The 19,028-nt window shown below is 41.9% G+C and overlaps 1 non-coding gene across 1 annotated transcript; it reads right to left on the bottom strand.

The window, feature by feature from the left end:
• Window positions 1-6,932: 6,932 nt before the first annotated feature.
• On the bottom strand, window positions 6,933-7,076 carry LOC114621994. Its single transcript, XR_003711516.1, has one exon. It is a non-coding gene; the product is annotated as a small nucleolar RNA SNORA48 (small nucleolar RNA).
• Window positions 7,077-19,028: the final 11,952 nt, after the last annotated feature.

Genomic DNA, 19,028 nt, shown 5'->3' with positions numbered 1-19,028 from the left:
CTTTCTTTCTTTCTTTCTTTCTTTCTTTCTTTCTTTCTTTCTTTCTTCCTTTCTTTCTTTCTTTTTCCTTCTTCTTCTTCTTCCTCTTCTTCCTCTTCATTTTCTTCCTCTTCTTCTTCTTCCTCTTCATCTTCTTCCTCTTTGTCGTCTTCTTCTCCTCCTCTTCCTCCTCCTCCTCTTCCTCCTCCTCTTCCTCCTCCTCCTCTTCCTCCTCTTCTTCCTCCTCCTCCTCCTCCTCTTTGTCCTCCTCTTCCTCCTCCTTCTCTTCCTCCTTCTCCTCTTCCTCCTCATCTTCCTCCTCCTCCCCTCCCCCTACATCCCCCTTCTCCTCCCTCTTCTTCCTCTTCCTCCTCTTCCTCCTCCTCTTCCTCCTCTTCTAAGACCAACTAGTACTGACCATATGTGCATGGATATGAGACCACCTTTTAAATTTTAATGTTTTGAAATTAGAAAAGGAAATAATAAACTCCATCTCAAAATGTATGTCTGGGTCTTGGGAGATGGTTCAAGGATTTAAACTGCTTCCAGTTCTTGCAGAGGACCCTACTTCAGCTCCCAGCACCCATATCTGTAAGGTGACAACTGGAACTCCAACTCCAGGGCAGCTGATGCCATCTTCAGGCCTCTCCAGGCCTCATTATACCCACACACATATCACATATCCCTACACATAAATAAAAGAAGAATACATCTTTAATGTTTTCTGATTAGAATATATCATCTGTATTAAAGAACTATTTAGGGTATAAGCTGTAACATTGTGATGTTTGGAAACTATAGGTTGCATATTGTGCCTTGAAGGATAGAAACAATTTAGTTTGATGGTGTTATTTGCATAGGCTGCCTGTGGTCAATAAGCCCAGATGTGGGCTCAGAGCATACTGCAGGAGGATACTATTAGCCCCAGTGGCACACTAAGGTCCATACAGGAAAGTCAGGTACCCAAGGGGTCCACTGGTAAAGGATAGAAGTTTACAGAACTTCAGCATTGCTTGGTACACATTTTGGAAGTACTTGTCTTGTAATGGGTGAACTTTGAGTGTTTCTAAATGTGCAAGAGGGGAGAAAAATCTGAAACAGAGTTTTCTTTTACCATTGCAGTGTTGGGGAAAGAGCATGATAAGCAAGCATGCTACCACTGAGCCATGACCAGTCTTCCCAGCTGACGTCTTAAGGGTGCTCTAGTGGTGCACATCCGTCAAGAGGTTTTATTTCAATTACGTTGGCATCCCAGCTAACTGATGCTCTGGGAAAATAAATAAATAAATAAATGTTCCCACATTTACAACAGCTTGCAAACCTTGATGATCCCTGGTTTTATCTTTGTTTGTTTTTACTTAGATTTATTTTGTGGGAAGGTGCACAGGCTTGCCAAAGTGCACGTGTGGAGACTGAGAGAGAACTTAAGGGAATCGGTTGTTTCTTCGCACCATGTGGGTTCTGGCTATCGAACTCTCAAGCTGTCAAGCTTGGCAGCCAGCACCCATACCTGCTGAGCCTTCTCACTGGCTGAGATTCAGATTTTATGAGACAGGTTTCAAGTAGTTGACGCTATCTTTGGACTCCTCGAGTAGCTGAGGATGACCTTGAACTCCTGATTCTCCTGTTTCCACCTCCCAAGGGTCTGAGAACAGAAGTGTGTGCCAACACATCCAGCTCAATTTGGGTTGAAAAAACCAGTAACATGTCCGAGAAATCATTTGCTCTTAGACTGAAGAACATGACCCAATTGAAAATTAGGAAAGATTTTAATTTAATTTTCCCTTCATGCAGGTCGTTGGAGTTTGCCAATGATTTCTTAAATCCGTGTTGAGCAGAGGAGGAAACAAAGAGATTGCTGCTGCCAATAAGCATATTGAGCAGAGTTCAATATTAAACTTTTAAAAGAAACTTTTATTTACTAAGGGTTTTTTTTTTTCATTTGCAAAATGGTGGGTTGGTGATACAGTCTCTCTGGGGTCCCTTGTCTTTTCTTGGCTCAGATGAGAATGGAGCCTCCATCCCTATAATGTGGCTTTTGGGGCATCTTCCTGCATATGCTACACAAGAAGGCTGAATAAACAGCTGAAAATGTGGATTTCTCCAGAGTCTATTTTCTTTTCTGGAAGTTATCCCTCAGGCAGCATCTGGCTCTTGCAACCAACCAACCAACCAACCAACCAAATAAACAAGCAAAACAACAACAAAATAACCCCTTGGGCCTGCCATCTAAGGAATAAGCACTGACCTTCTGTTTACCTGCCACTTGGGACCAGGGGAACAATAGCTATCTCTGTCCTGGGCTCTCGACAAAAGTTTTTTGTTTTGTTTCTTAAGACAGGACTTCTCTGTGTCATCCAGGCTGACCTCCAACTCAGAGATCTGCCAGCCTCTGCCTCCCAAATGCTGGGATTAAAGGCATGTGCCACCATGCCAGCTAGAACCAGGAGTCTTTCTTTATATTTTAATAAATCATCCTTTCCCAAAGGACAATCTAGAGCAGACTTTGTCCTTCAATTAACTACTAGATGACTATAAAAATGTATGTTCTTTCTTCTTCTACTGCTGTTCTGTCCTCTGTTTGCCAAGGACCAGCCTCAGCTTGGAGAGGGATTCTGAGAGAAGGAGTGTGTCGAAGCAGGGGAGCAAATACCTTGAAGTCAAAGCATGGATCACAAGCTGATAGCTTATGTTCTGAATGAGACAGCTTTCCAGATTGCGCTCGCGCTCTCTCTCTCTCTCTCTCTCTCTCTCTCTCTCTCTCTCTCTCTCTCTGTGTGTGTGTTCTGATCAAGTCAGCTTTCTCTTGCTATTCTAAAAACTCTCTGCATAGCTTTTGATCTCTTGCAGATCAAAAACCAAGTTTTTTATTTACATATTAATTCAATCTTTACCCCAGGTTCCCCTTTGATAATCCTGTGAAGCAGCATCCCATAAACCTAGCCCCTTGATTCTTAGAAAGAGGCAGTGGGACCTGCCTGAAATTAACATTCCTACCATGCCCAGGCCTGGACCCAAATTCCCTCTTTCCCAAGCTGACCTTGGACTTAGGAATCTACCTGCTTTTGTAAGCATAAACAACAACAAAAACCTTGGCTGGTTGGGATCTTGTCTTTTGATCACCACTCCCTAAATCTCTTTATCTTCTTCATTGGTATCTTTCTGACAAGCTGGCTCATAGTACAGTTGCCTCTGTTCCTTTACATCTGTGAAGCTCCTTATACAATTCCTATTGCATCCTTATCTTTTGCATAGTTGAGAAATTATACATTTTGAACTCATGATTTCAGCGTTCTTTCCCATAGCCTTAAGGGCTGTCCTGAAGGTCACAGCGTTCTACCATTTTGCTGAGACATTGACATGCCTTCCCAGATTCATGCTGTCTCTGACTATCACAGTCATTAACCTCGGCAGAGAGATATCCCTCGAAGGAGACCCTTGAAAATATAAACACGATTATACAAACAAGCCTTATGCTTACAGCAGCCATCAACACTCGTGGAGGTCCACACCCTGCTGGCTCTGTTCCAGGGTGAGAACTGTGTCATTCCATCTATCCCTTATACATGACCAAGCAAGACTTGGCATTTGTTGTCTCCGTTTCCTGGTCTGCAAACTAGTGTGCATTGATGGCTTCACCCTGGCCTTTGAAATAGACCCAACATTTTACCCACATCCTTAATGACTGTTATTCTTCTTTCTGTTACAGGCAGGTTGCAACAGTGTGAGGGGAATATAACCCTTCTTTGTAGGGCAGCTGCGTGTACATCCTTTCCTGGGCTATTATAAATGTTTACCCCAAGTTGAGTGGCTTAAACACAGTAAATTTATTCTCATAGTTTGTAGACAAGAATTCTCAAATTGAGAGCCAGAGTCTCTTTGAATACCCTAGGGAGGGAAATGTTTTCCCATTTCTAGCTCTAATGGGCCCAGATGTACACCACATAAATCTAGCCTCTGTGTTTTTTTAGACTCTTCACTTTCCCATAAATACACCTGCTTTTGGGTCAAAGTCCATCCTGATAATGATGAGCTCATTACAAGATTTTTAGTTCAATAATATCCACAAAATTCCTTTATCCAAATTAGTTCATACAGATTCCAGAAACTTAATCCTAGACATATCTCTCTTTTGGGGGGAGTGTCATAATTCAAGACCTCTCTTTCTTTCTTTCTTTCTTTCTTTCTTTTTCTTCCTTCCTTCCTTCCTTTCTTTCTTTCTTTCTTTCTTTCTTTCTTTCTTTCTTTCTTTTTCTTCCTTCCTTCCTTCCTTCCTTTCTTTCTTTCTTTCTTTCTTTCTTTCTTTCTTTCTTTTTTCTTTTGCCTTTTTCTTAAAATTTTGTTTATTGTATTGACACATCAATGCACCAATGTCAGTGCCCTGCATGACTGCCTGGTACCCTGGTACCCACAGAGGCCAAAAGAGGGCATTGGATACCCTGGAACTAAAGTTACAGATGAATGTGCACTCTCTTGTGGGTGCTAGGAATTGAACCCAGGTCCCAGGAAGAGTAGACAGTGTTTGAAACCACTAAGCCATCTTGCCATCCCTTGTCATCTTTTCTTAATTAGTGGCAACAGTCTTACTACAACCTGTACTTGACAGCTTTCAGCTTCTCACAGTTTTCTATTCAGAAAATCCACTGAAAGGCTATATGGTGTTGAACCCCAACACAAAAGGCACTGAATATGCCTAATCTAAATTTACTTTTATTAAAAATTTAACTCTTTTCTCTAGAAATATCCTAGGCACTCTGTCAGGTGACATTTATCTAAAATGTGTCATGACTGACAGCCTGAGGATAGCCATTGCTCTGAGCCTGAGAGAGACTAAAGTTCTGACCCTCAAGGATGCCCTGGACTCTCCCTACTCATCCCCATCTCACCAGGCTGAGAGGATTGATGAGCTGCCTAAAACTTTCATCTTGGTTGCTCTGGGGCCAATTTACAAAGGATGTTTATTTGTTTGTTTGTATCATTGTCAGAAGTATTAACTCCTTAAATCATATTTTAAACTTTTATCTATCCGTACTCATTTCAAAACGCTGCCCCACCTCCTGTGATTCTTAATCTGTGCCTTACTCTGTAACTCTCTCTGAAATTGGCCCTGTGTAATCTTCTGCAATACATCTTCTAAGACAAGTAGATTAACCTATACACTTACGTCTATTCTCACATCCCCCAAATATATAAATTATCAGAAATTCCACTGACTTTGAAAATGTTTCCCAGCCTCCAGCGATCATCCCAATCAGAGAGAGCGTCTTGGAGGTGTGGGATCTCTATATGAAAACTGTCCATAATGAATCCACCTGTGAAGCATGAGCTATAGTCAATGCTCAGTTTTTGGTTGCCACTATAACATGTCTGTCATAATCAATTTATGATCAAGAAAATTTCATCTGGTCTCATTGTTGACAAGGTTTCAGTGCATGGACCATTGGCCCGATCATTTTTATACCTGTGGTAAGACAGTGTATCACGGTATATGACAGAAAGGGGGTACCATATCCCTGGAAGGGGGTGCCTTTTCTTCTGGGAGCCAGAAAGCCAAGAGGGAAAACTCACTCTCATAAAAAAAAGTTCCTTCATGTAAACCATTAATGGATAAATTCACTGATGACATCAGAGCTTTGACGTCCACTTACCTCCCAAAGAACCAGGAACACTACTGCATGGGGGGTTGGGGAGGGGCAAGCCCTCAACACATTGATTTTTGGGGACATCTAGGTGACATACAACACAGAGATTGTTAATATAGCTGAATGATCTGGAAAAACAAAACTTAGGCTCTCCACATGTGGGCTTAGCACGAGAACTGCATCGACAGATTCACCATACACGTCAGATCTTTCAGTGGAAAGAACTGTCAATCATACCTGCCTCCTTGGTTTACAAAATTGTTTTTTGACAAGAGTTCTACCCTATATGCTTTTTGCTTTCATACAAGAGCAATACTCAAAGCTTCTTAGAACAGTGTCCTATCAGAAATTCCACAAGGGTTTTTCCCAAGAATGGATGTATGTATGAGAGAAGAAGGAAGGAGAGAGTCACAGAAAGTGATTAGTTACTGTGCAGTCCCTCATCCCGTCGTTCTGCTTAAACATGTGTTCACTCTGATCCTCTCCTGCATTCCATGCTAAACAAGGTCTTCCAAGATCCCACCATTAACTCCTGTGTCCGAGTCATCTACAGTTCTGTTCTAATTTCTGACCTGCACTTTGCAGATGCCTGTTATTTTGAAAGTTTCTTGCTTTTGTTTCTAGTTTTGAAGAAGAAGCTTTTCTCTCTCCTTTTGCTCTTGTGACTGTTCAAGGTCTGAGCGAAGTTTTTCCTCATATTGTGAGAAAAGCTGACTTGAGAGTTGTGAAGGACATGAGTGGTTTACCATATATGTATGCCTGGGGCTTTCATATAAAAATGAGAAGTATATAATGCTTCATTCGTTTTATGGTGTGTGTGTGTGTGTGTGTGTGTGTGTGTGTGTGTGTATGTGTGTGTATGAAACATTGAATAATTTCCCTGTCCTTGAGAAATACAAAAATTACAAGTACAGAATATCTGTTCATTAAACCTCATTTCAAAATTCCAATGATAAAATTTTTTTTTTTTTTTTGTTTTTTTCGAGACAGAGTTTCTCTGTGTAGCCCTGGCTGTCCTGGAACTCACTCTGTAGACCAGGTTGGCCTTGAACTCAGAAATCCACTGGCCTCTGCCTCCCAAGTGCTGGGATTAAAGGCGTGTGCCACCACCGCCCGGCCAATAAAAATAATTTTGATAGTATTTTATTATTGATTACTGTGCTATGTGATGTGAAGGCAAGCAGGTATCTATGGCCCACCTGTGTTCTGCACTGGGGGGCAGACCTGTGGGTAGCATGGTGATCCTCCTCCCGTGCCACACTGCCAGATTTGATTTGATTTGATTTGATTTGATTTGATTTGATTTGATTTGTATGCATTCTAAACATAAGACAGCTTTGGCTACCAAGCCAGGCATCAAGCTAGGATGAACAAAGGACCGTCATCTGCTTTGCCCCTGACAGATACAAGAACACTACCACCAACATGGTGTCTCTTTGCTCATAGCCTGGGGGGGAATGAACAAGTTGTTAAATTAGAGAAGTAGTCTTATCATCTAGCTGGTTCTTGCACTAATGAGTTACAGGAATCTGGAACAGATGCTCCTTTCATGTTTGTGTGACAGACATGGCTTTTATTTAGCTTTAGGGAAATTATGTTTGACACCTTCGGAGGCTCTGCTGAGGTTTCTAGATGGCTTGCCTTCCGTAGCCAGGTGCTCTCCTGGGCTCTGTAGGTCTTGTTCACAGCTCTGAGTGCATTCTCACAGGCAAACTAGCTGCTTTTGTTTATCCCACCCATGTTTCTCTTTTCCCAACTATCCCCTATTTAATCTTTGTTTCCACTTCTGAGCTGAGTCTTGAGATCAGGTGATGTGTTCACGTGTATCTAATGTTGCCATTATTGCCTAATGGTGGGTAGAGTCATTAGAGAGTCTGTGAAAATTAGAGATTTCTGTACCCTGAGACAGTGTAAAATAGTGTCCTTAGGAAACAGAACAGAACTGTCGGCTTTGAGATTTTTTTTTCTATTTGTTTTGTGGGTATCTTCTTCAAGGTCTCAATGGGTCCGTTCCTGTTTTCTGTATGACTCTGCCCTCATGACATCATGAAGCCTCAAAGGTAAGTTCTGTGTGCTTCTGATTGAGAGAAGACCAGGCTTCTGGATGAATAAGTTGACACGTCCCTATGTATCCGTAGGCCATACTAATCTACAGCATATGCTGATACATTGTATAGTCTGCCAAAGCCACTAAGCTCTGTTCTGATTGGTTTATGGGCATTTGTGAGAATGTATTTAAAACTAATAGTTTCACAACTTCCTTACAACAAAGAATCCAACTTGCTGATGATATTTTATGTGTGCTAGCCTTAAAACCCACAATGAAAAGAACAGAAATGTCTTAAATCTGCTCATTCAGAAGTTACATCTAAGAGATTAGAAGGCAATTTCCAATCGTCAGACAGCCAATACATTTGCCTTTTGAGGTAGAGTATAATAAAATGAACAATGTTTTACACTTTACTTTTTAAAGGAAAACAAAGGCCTGGGCTTCAATATTTTGAATTGAGAGGCTGACTGGCCTAACCTTCCTAAAAAAACGGTTTTGTTTTTTGTTTGTTTGTTTGATTTGATTGTTTGTCTGGGTTTTTTTTCTTTACTTACTAAAGAGACTTATGTCACTCACAGACGTTTTAGATTGTGAGAAATAGAATGCTGGGGAAATGTTTTGTATCGGTGGTAATTGTGTTCCACAGTGTGTCAGTTTAAGCATAATCAATGAATCAGTTAGTTAATGGAAAGTTCTTTATACATTAATTGACTTGCTTAGTATGTATGACTACCTAAATACTTGCTAATTTCTTTGTATGACAGATTGCCAACAAATAAAGTACATGTGTACATTCTTCGCTTTTTATTTGCTTAAATGTCAGAGGGTGGGTAAATTTCTTAACGTTAACAAGTGTCCATTTTGCCACTTTAAGAAGACAGAAGGTATATAAGTAAAATTGACCTGCAAAGTCCAACATATAACTACAAAGAATCCCTTCAAGTTCATTAACAAGCTAACCATAGCCACTTTCTTCCCGGTCAGTGTTTCTCAACCTTCCTAATGCTGCAACCCTTTAATATAGTTCCTTGAGTTGTGGTGATCCCCAACCATAAAATTGTCTTTGTCACTACCTCATAACTGTAATTTTGCTACTGTTATGAACCATAATGTAAATATCTGATTGCAGAATGAATTTATTTTTATTGCTTCAAAGGGGTTGAGAACTACGATCCTAGACCTTTCTGTGACATATTTCACACTTGGGTGAAAGTGGGAGTTAACATGAGATCCTACTCAGAACAGTGAAGGCATCAGAATGCCATTTAGCATGAAAGTTAATGAGGTCCTTTGGTTGGGCAAAGGAACAATTTTGTTTAAAATTAAACAAATAATTTCATTGTTCTTATTGCTGTAAAATGTAAGTGTATACTCTTAGATTTTTCAAAATCTACTTTAATAAGGATTTTTAGACACTTCAATCTCCCTTCTAGCCCACCCACCAAAGACAGGGTTAGTAGGACAAATGGGATGTGGACCTGTTTAGAAGTAGTTCTTTGGGGCAATTCCAAACACAGATAAATAGCCGGAGTCCAGTCCAATTGGCAAACACCAAACATGAATCAGTAGCAGTGGTTCGATCCAGAAGAAATAGTGAGGCTCTGCCGAATTGGCATGAGTCTGTAGAAGTGACAGGAAGCAGCCAGAATGCCACGAGAAGTCTTTTGTTGCATTTTTCTTTTTGACGTCATGACAAAAGAAGATCAGTGATGACTGGCGAAGTGTTGCAAGGTAGACCGACACAAGAGCGTTGTCCATTGTCTGTTGGGCTCTACTTATAGTCTCAAATATCACCCGTCCCCTCAACTGTTTGCCTCAGTAAAACATCCTCTCACATGCCTGCTTCAGCAAACCATCTCCTCACCAGACAGCCTCCAGAAAATCATCACATGACACCACCGAGTCTCCAATGAAACCAGAAACTTTTTCATGGATGTGATTGACAATGAACAAAGTACATATTCTTTCAGGAGGGAACTCTGCCTTGATTCCAGTATTGTTGAAATGAGTCTGCAGTAGAATGTAAGGATTCTCCTGAAGACGACACTATTTTGATGACTTTGTTCAAGAGCTTTTAAAAGAAGAATGATCCATTTAATATCAAATAGTACTTTGATGGATAGTTTTATGTCAACTTGACACAAGCTAAAATCATTTGTGAGGCGGAAACCTCAACTGAGAAAAATCCCTCCCTCAGTTCATGTCCTAGGTGAGACTATAGGGTATTTTGATTAATGGAAGAGGGTCCAGCCCATGATGAGTGGTGCCATCCCTGACTTGTGGTCCTGGGTTCTATAAGAAGCAGACTGTGCAAGTCATGAGGAGCAAGCCAGTAAGCAGCACCCTTCCATGGCCTCTGTATCAACACCTGCCTCCAGGTGCTTGCCTTGTTTGAGTTCCTGTTATGATTGTTTGATGATGAACCGAGATATGTAAGTGTAAGTCAAATAAACCCTTTTGCCACCCCAAGTTGCTTTTGATTATGATGTTTCATCACAGCAATAGAAACCATGACTAAGGCAATTATATTGATCCAAAACCAGAACTCAATTTCCCTTGGCTAAAAGTGATAACTTTGTCTCAGAATATTGATCTGTTTATATTTTTCTCCTTCCAGAATATCTGATAAAAAGAAGCTGGAGCACATTGCAAGATTTGAAGTATACACCTGTAAATGAAATGCCACTATATGTGCAAATATGACTTTATTAGAAGACAGGCATACATATCACCAAATATGCTGTCTGTAGAGTTGTCACAAAGATCTTGTGATCCTCCAATTTTAAAATGTTTTCTATGTAGCCCTTGACATAGGGTTTACTGTCCCTTCCTATAAGGAATTAGAGAAATCTTGAGTGAATGTGTATTGTTTGACCTGGGCATGGCCATAGTAAGAATTTCAAAGCTTTACATCCACAGGAAATGGTAAAGACTTCCCATGATTTTAGGGCATCTGTTTAGAGCATATGCAGGAAATGTCTATCATGGCTTTCTCCCCCTGGGTGTTTAGGCCCCTTCAGGGAGACTACTCCCACCCACATTATATATACCTGCCTCCCTTTTCAGCCATATACAATAACCCCATATCTTTGTTAATCTATGTGTAATAACACTACTTCCCTGTTCAACTGTCTCTAACAAACACACTAAGCATCCATCACGTTGACTGTTCTTCATTAGAGAGCCCAGTTCATCCAATACCAGCTTTTCTATGTGGAATTTCTTCATTCACTCATTACCCAGTTAGGCCAATCCATGGAGCTATGTCAAGTGTGGCGAGTGACACCTGAACAGGGACTCAGAAATCTCACTGTGGGAAACTCTCACTGGTCAAAAGAGGGAACATTCCCAAGAGAAACATGAAAATAAAGAAAAAAGCAAAAGGTAAAAGCGAACACAAACGAGGGATGTGGAATCCTAAGAGTCCCACACACGGGACAAGTAGAGATAGGAGTTATCTGTGTCGATTTGGAGAAGATTTAGATAGACCACGAAAGTGGGCTGGAGATAAAACAGCTTCATCAGTTCTTGGGCTATGTCTGGGATGTGTGCCTGCGGTTTCTGTGAAAGGGAAGGATGATTTTGGCTCCTTGGAAAATGAATGAATAAGTAAATAAATGGAGAAAGTCGAAGGCTAGGTACGCAGCCAAGGGACCGGAGCTTGTTCCCATGTTTGCATGGACTGTGTTTATGTTACATCTGACAAAGCCAAGCAGCTGGCAGGTGATAGATGCATGGGCATAGAGCTCTGTGTGGGAAGTGGGCCCACCTGATTAGTCACTTGCCTGGGCCACACTGACGCTTGGTGAGTTGGTCTTTTTCTCTTGTGTTGGGGTTGGTCTGGTGCTGCTGTGTATTTAAATGCTAAATACCATATTCCAAGACCTGGTTGCCCCAAGAAGAGTGAATTGGTATGTATACCAGCTTTTGTTGTATAAAACCTTGCTCCCTTGTTGTCCCAGATTGACTAATAAAGATGCCTACATCCTGGGTTGGGCAGAAGAGAAGTAAGTGGAGCTTCAGTTTCTGAGCTTGGAGTCTGAGGGAGGGGCCACCATGAAAGAAGAGAAGGCAAGAGGGAGGAGGGAGGAGGGAGGAGGGAGGAGGGAGGAAGAAGACACCAAAGGATAGTATAGACCATGAGCTTGTGGCCGTGAAGGATGGCCTGATGAAGCAGGAGTAGCGCAAACGGAACAGATGCAAGCATTTATGGGGATTTTGGTAGGGGAAGCAGACAAGATAGCTTTGAGGGTTGATATCTGCCCAGCTGTAGTGCTATAAGGCTTGTTACAAATGTATAAAGTCTCTGTGTCTTTTATTTGGGTATTAAATAGTCTAAAGTTGAGGTAGAAAACCCTAGTTGATGTTTAAAGGCAACAAGGGGGTGTAGCAAACCCTCAGAATAATAATAATCGCTATATTAATGGCTCCACTGGTAGTCGATGTCAAACAATACACACTCACTCAGAACTTCAGCTGCTCCTTGCATACCCCTTTCTGATTTCATATATGTTCAGAGTGGAGCCTTACACTTATGCCAGGGTTAGTGCCCGATGCCATACTTAAGGATGAGAAGGTAGCTCACGACAGCTGTTACAAGCAAGAGAAACACGAGCAATGTTTTAGCAAGTTGAGGGATTGAATCTCACCAAGGATCATTTTTGCAGTATTAGCCAGAGAGATCAATGTGATCTGAATCCTTTTGCACGCCTAGGATTTGCTGACTTAACTGGGCCACATCTGTGCTGTCATTGTGGGGCCAAGCACCCAGGAGGCGGGTCCCAGTTAATTTCCAATTATATCTGCTCTCGTCTAAAGGGGCTGCTGTTGTGTACATGTGTTGGTTAATCCATGTGACATATTAAATCCTGTCTATATTGAAGTGCTAAAACCCATCTCAAATATTTGAGCAGACACCACTGGAACTCCAGGGAGTTAGAAAAATTCTCTTCCCCCAGAATAGAGGAAGCCATTGGTATAAACAGGTATGGCAGTGGTTCTCAATCTGTGGGCTGTGACTTCTTTGGGACTCAAATGACCTTTTGAAGGGGTCTCCCAAGACCATCAGAAAACACAGATATTTACACTATGACTCATAACAGTAGCAAAATTACAGCTATGAAGTAGCAACAAAAATAATTGTGTGTTTGGGGCTCACCACAACATGAGGAACTGTATGAAACAGTGGAAGCATTAGGAAGGGTGAGAACCACCGAGGTGTGAGAAGATGAGACCAAGCCACTGGATAAAAGTGCGTAGGTGTCTCCCCTGACCAGTCTTACCTGCTTATATACAGTCATCAAACACATCAGAAAAATAACTGGTTGGGTTTGTTTTTTTTTAACTGAGTAGCATTTAAAGCTGCCAAGATTTGTGCCTTTGGCTGTGTGCCTCCTGAGGCATGCCACAGAGGGAGGCTACAGCACCACCTGATCTTGGCTTTTCCATGTCTATGTATCTGTCCAATCCTCAGTCCCTGGCTAGCCCTACTCATAGTTCTTGGCCCAGAGCCATTGCAGGGCATGGCACCTTGCCTTAAAGCTGCTGGCCCTTACAGACAGGGAGGAGGGCTGTCTGCAGGTTTCAGAAATCTTGGCAAAGAACACAGGAGTTCACCCGCATGTAAAGACCTTGTGGCACAACTAGTGGGCATGAGTATCTTAGGTTTGCTTTTCAAGCTGTAGCTTAGAAGAGAGAACAAAACAAAACAAAACACAGCCCATTTGTGAAACAGTAGAAAGTATTTTGTTTCTCTAAAGAGAAGTTAGTCTTCTGCGTTTGGGAGATGAATAAGGCAGTAGGTTATAGATTCTGAAAGTGTAAAGACCTATGCTTGATACTCAGAACCCACGCACAAAAGCTGGGCGTAGTAGTGTCTACTTGTAATCCCAAAGACAGTTGAATCTGTGGGGGCTCATAAGACTGCCAAGCTCACTTGGAAAGATCCATGGTAGTGAGAGACTCTGTCTCAAGAATCAAGGTGGATGGCTTCCAAGACACAACACCTGAGGTTGATGTCTCCCCCCACGTGTAGCGGGATATTTTCATGCTACATTTGCAATAAAGCTCAGTCATTGGGCAGTATGAAAGGTAGGCGGAGTGAGAAAGGGGAGGAGGGAGAAGGAAGCAGAGGAGGAGAGAAGATGGCTGTGGATGAACTCGTGTCTCTAGCAGTCTAAGGTAGTTATAATACCTAGGTTAGATAATTGGGCAACAATTCTAATTGCAAGGGCATCTTGTTATTTGAGAATTTCCAAATATATAAATCTATTGGATAATCGTTAAGGATTAAGAGTCTTTATTCTATTGGGTACCGCGGGCATAGTGGGAATGGTAGTGGGAATGGTCTGGGCTCGGACGAGCATTGTGGACAGCGTGGTGGATTGGCAGAGCCAGCCACTATGCTGGTGTCTCGTGGGTGCCAGAGCCTGTGCATCTAGCTAGCTGGAGCCCTGGTCAGAGCTGAGCAGTAGCGGAAACTTGGCGGCTGCCCGGGAACAAGCCAGACCCGGTGCTGTTTTCTAAATATTACCTGCTACACCGACATACATACATATACATGTATGAACATGCATCCACACATATGAACATGTATGCACATGTGTATAAACACACACAAATTGTTAATTTCTGCTCTTAAAATTTGCTTAGAGCCACAGAGCTCTCTCTTTGCTAGCAACATCAGCTGTGGCATTTTAATATTAATAGTTTTTGTGCAACTATGTAAATGAGCCAAGTCCATTTCCCCAATGAAACTAGTTGTGATCGAGACTAACTTCTGGAGCTTTTTATAATCCAAGAAGAAACTCTTTAAAATTTTGTAAGTTGATGGAGTTTTGTTTGTTTGTTTGTTTGTTTGTTTGTTTCAGAACACAGCGAGCGACTTTCATCAACAGGGACCTTCCTTCATCATGCCTGGTACCAGCAGCTGCTGGCTCTCATCAAGGTCTCTGCTGGCTGCAGCAGAGGCAAGCAAGAGTTGCTTCAGGAGAGGCCAAACCTAAAATGGTTACAAGATGATCCTCTGGGAAAAAAAATAAATCTTCCTACGGATTGCTCTTGAGACGTTTTCCTTTGACTTAGCAGTGGTCCACATAGTTCTCACTTCTGTATGGGCAGAAGACAGACGTAGAAAGAATACAAAGCTTTGTTGTTGTTACTGTCGTTGTTACTGTTTTTGTTTCCACTCAAGGACTTCTGTAGGATAGAGGAGAAACTCTCAAGCCTTGTGCTGACTCTTCTGTGGGATGCCTGCCAAGTTTCCCAGGGAAATTAACCTTCTCAATTAAGCACTTTTCTCCCTTTGCTCACGGCATACATTGCTTTATCCAGTTCCATTGTTGATTTCTCATTGATTAATTACTTCAATAAATCTGCCATGTATTCACTTAAAAATTAAAACATGATTAAGCTTACCTTCAGTTTTACCTTCAGAGGTGACATTGATCAAATTCTTGTGATACAGATATTGTTGCGATTTTGATGTCATCAATCAGAAAAATGTAAGCTCAACTTGCTTGAAGAGACAGAAAAATGCGCAGCCGCCATTGTTGACAAAACAGGAAAGGCTGGTGATATCTAGTTTCAAACAAACTATGGAGAAAATGCACTCCATTTACAGGAATGCATATCCTAGGGGCCAGTCTAAAAAATAGTTTTGACTTTTTCAGTAAATTTGAAATTGCTGAGAAGTTAGGGAAGGCAGGCTCTTCTCCCTACATGAATATGTATATACATGAGATAAATATACCCATCCCAGAATGTTCATAGCAGAAATGTTTGTAGCATCAAGCAAACAATCCTGGAGATAAACAATACTGCCCAAATCAGATATGTAAAGCAACTCTGTGCAGCTGCACAGACCCAAATGGAAGAATGTAAAGATGGACAACCAGATTTAAAATACAAGTCAAGAAAGAATATGAACACTGTGACTTCATATAAACAAAGTTAAAACCAAGCAGGCTACAGTACATTAGGTATTGAGTATATGGTAATATTGAAAATTAAGAACATGTAATTAAGACAAAAGTAAAGTTTTTGGTTATTTCTAGGTAGGGTACAAGGGAAGATTTAGAATCTAGGAAAGGTCTAGAGACAAATGTAAAAAGAAGAGTCGGGTCTTTTTTTTTTTTTTTTCCTTCTTCCCAAGCTGTGTTGGTAAATAATCAGTTTGACCTTAAACTGTTGCTTAAATTTTATAAACATTGGTTTAAAAATACTCAACATTTGGTAAAACCAAGTCATGGGAAACAGTCTGGCAGTGACAAACTCAAAGTCGGACTATAAAAATTAAAAATGGCAGGCAAGAGGAATTCGGTGTCAGCCAATGCTACAGGTTACAAATAAATTATATGCAAAATAGACTTAACATAAAAGAATATCAAAGCTAGGGTAGACTTAACATAAAAGAATATCAAAGCTAGGGTCCCTGCCTCAGCTCAGCAAGGTGGGGGAAGCCTGGTCACATTCTTCATAATCTTGGGCCTGCTTCCCCTTGTTCCAGGATGACTTTACCCGGAAGACTTTAAAAGCAACACCACAATTCGATTGCTACATTGTCTAGGTTCAGGGCATTGGTACATTAGAGAAGAAAGCTCGCTGCTCACGGCTAGGTCTTGGTGTGGGTTTTTATTGTTCCCCAATTCACTCGGTTTGAAACTTGTGATCGCTCTTGGCCAGTCAGTGCGCTGGAGTACACTGTGTTCTGTTCTGATTGGCTAGAACATATCACATGTTCCCTCTGGAACTGGGTTTCTTTAACCTGCATAGCCAAGGGTGAAAGGAGAAACTGATACCAGAATGTTCTTTTCCAAAAGATTCAAATAAATTCCTAGTGGCAAAATTAAAAAACAAAAACAAAACCACCACAGAGTCTGGGTTATTTTTAGTGAGCCTGACAGGACTGCCTAATTCAACTTAAACCAAAGCAAGACCAAAGGTCCAGCAACTGAGTATTTGTGTTTACCTGGGTTCTGCACTAGAATCATATGCTTTCGGGCTTGTAACTCACTAGTGGAACCCTAAAGAACAAGATGAAGAAAAGGGGTGGGTAAAGGATCCTAAGTACATGAATGAGACAGTTGCTATTAAATATAGCACATTTCTTTACCCTCCAGGGACATTTTCCAAGTTCTATAAACTACCTCTCTGTCTCCTAATCAAGGTGGGTTGCACCTGTCACACAGACAAAGCTGAATAAAAACTGAATGAAATGAGATACTATACGGGGCTACTCTGCAGCAGGGCGAGCTGCAGCTTAGTGTCTACACCCCAGGCAGCGTTTACTGCACATCTGTTGGAAAGAGAAGCGCTGGCTGGAACTCCCTGGCTGTGCTTTCTGAAGGAAGGCTTCTTGGAGCAGGGCCCCAGCCTAATGGGGATTTCCTTCCCGTTGCCTCAGGAGCTTTATGTGTAGTCATTGCCTATAGCAAGTTGACTGGTGGCAGTAGCACCAAGTATCAGATAAGAGGAACTCTCTGGCTAGCTCTCTGGTTGTGTCATGTAACCGGGTTGAACTCCCTGGGCTGCCTTATTCCTTGGGGGCAGATCTCAGGATCAGTCAATATCAAGTCAGAGGGCTTTTGTGACTTCTCCCACTTTGCACTCACCCCAGCAACTTTAGAAAAATAAAGGCAAGGAACATTCCTGGCAGCTTGATGAAGAAATTAAGGGTTAAAGGTATTATTTGAGTGGAGGAAAGGAGGGTGTTGGAGGAGCATGGTGCCTCTAGCCCAGGGACATCTCTGTGGCTGTGTAAAGTTACGGCTCCCTGAAGGTTAAGATTTTGTGAGAGGCGTTCCCCACCACTCTAGTGTAGAATTGCTTTCTGGGAGGTCAGCAGTGCTGTGATAAAAGCCCATTTGGAAAAAAAAAATCAATCTGAAACATTAAAGTGGAAATAATTCCACGCTCAGATATAGAAAGTAGAAAACACATTTCATTGATGAAAAGCTTTTAAATATAATATAGACCTTCATTTCCTAATCCATAAAGTGAGAGGTTTGGGTCAGGCGACCTTGAAGTTCATTTGTCTCCCTTTGTTTTGGTTTTAGGAGTCTTTAAAACCCCCTTGCTGGACATTTTTAAGAGTCTCGGGGTTTGGGGTTTGTTTACATTTCTCTGATTTTTTTTTCTGTTCACTCACTATTTCCATCTGCATTCATAAGTTGGATATGTCTAGGTCTCCATGTGTGGGGTGCGCTGTGGTAAACCCTGTTGCTAAGCGTATGTAGCCAAGATCCCTTCCATTTTTAATACACTATGATTTTCATAATGCCTGTGTGCTTGTTTTTCCCATCCGAAAAATAGAAGCAATAATTCTTTCATCTCTCCTCCCAGCTGCCGAGTCTTGGGTATTTGGAATATCAGATGTAAATGATGACCATGGAAGCTCCCAGGCGCCCTGTGTTCTTGGAGCTCTGCTCTACACTGTGACAACCCTGGAATACCTAAGTGTTCCAGTTTTCATTACCACCCAACCTTCTTGTCACCGAGCACGCGCCCGGTCCAGTTCCGCCGCCCTTTCTCAAGGTAAATCACAGAATTAATTTTTCATATGTCTGTCTTGTGCTCAGCTCCTACATCGAGCACAAAGACTTCCGGAACACCTGAGGCTGTTGCTCCTCGGGTTTATTCAGTCCTAGCAAGAGACCCGGAAGGTATATCGCCAGCCCTTTAACAGGTGCCCAGTTCCTTCCAGGGGAGGAACACCACCCGCCCCTCCCCCAAGATGTGAGTGGGACTGGCAAGGGCCTCGGCTTGCTTTCCCAGACCTTGTCCTCTCCTCTGCCCCCAATCCAAGGCACTCCGTTACCTGAGCACATTGTGCTCTAACTGATGTAAAGCCCCTGAATTTCTTCTTTCTCATTTACTTTTGATTCTCTTTCTTCTTTTATCAAATACTTCTTCGCTTCAAGAAAAGCTTAGGGGCTCTCCCATATTCTACAGCACAGATTCCTCAGTTTTTAACAAGGAGAAAGGGCTTTCTCATGCATTCTTTACTAAGCTCGTCATGGTGGTCAGGATGAAGTGAGGTAAATCTGTGGTTTAACCAGGTATGACTCATGGCTGTGCCTTCCAGGGATGGCCTTTGGTACATGTATATAGTTGGCACCTACACATGAACACTCTTGTTCTTGCCACAATGGACAGCAAATCCATTCCTGATTGTGAGTGTACACAGGAGATGTGTGAGGAGCCCAGCAGGGTCCTGGTAGGTCATGAAAAATCTGTGATGGTGGCAAGGGAGCTCCTTCCTGCACAGGCTCAGGTTCAGGTGAGGGGATGATAATGGACAGTGAGCAGGATCTCTATGCCTGCTTCTTCTGTGTTTAGTTTTCTTGTGTTTACAAATC

The sequence above is a fragment of the Grammomys surdaster genome, unplaced genomic scaffold (genome assembly GCF_004785775.1).
Source record: "Grammomys surdaster isolate TR1022 unplaced genomic scaffold, NIH_TR_1.0 185, whole genome shotgun sequence".
NCBI classification, from domain to species: Eukaryota; Metazoa; Chordata; class Mammalia; order Rodentia; family Muridae; genus Grammomys; species Grammomys surdaster.
This window is presented reverse-complemented; position numbering and strand designations above follow the sequence as displayed.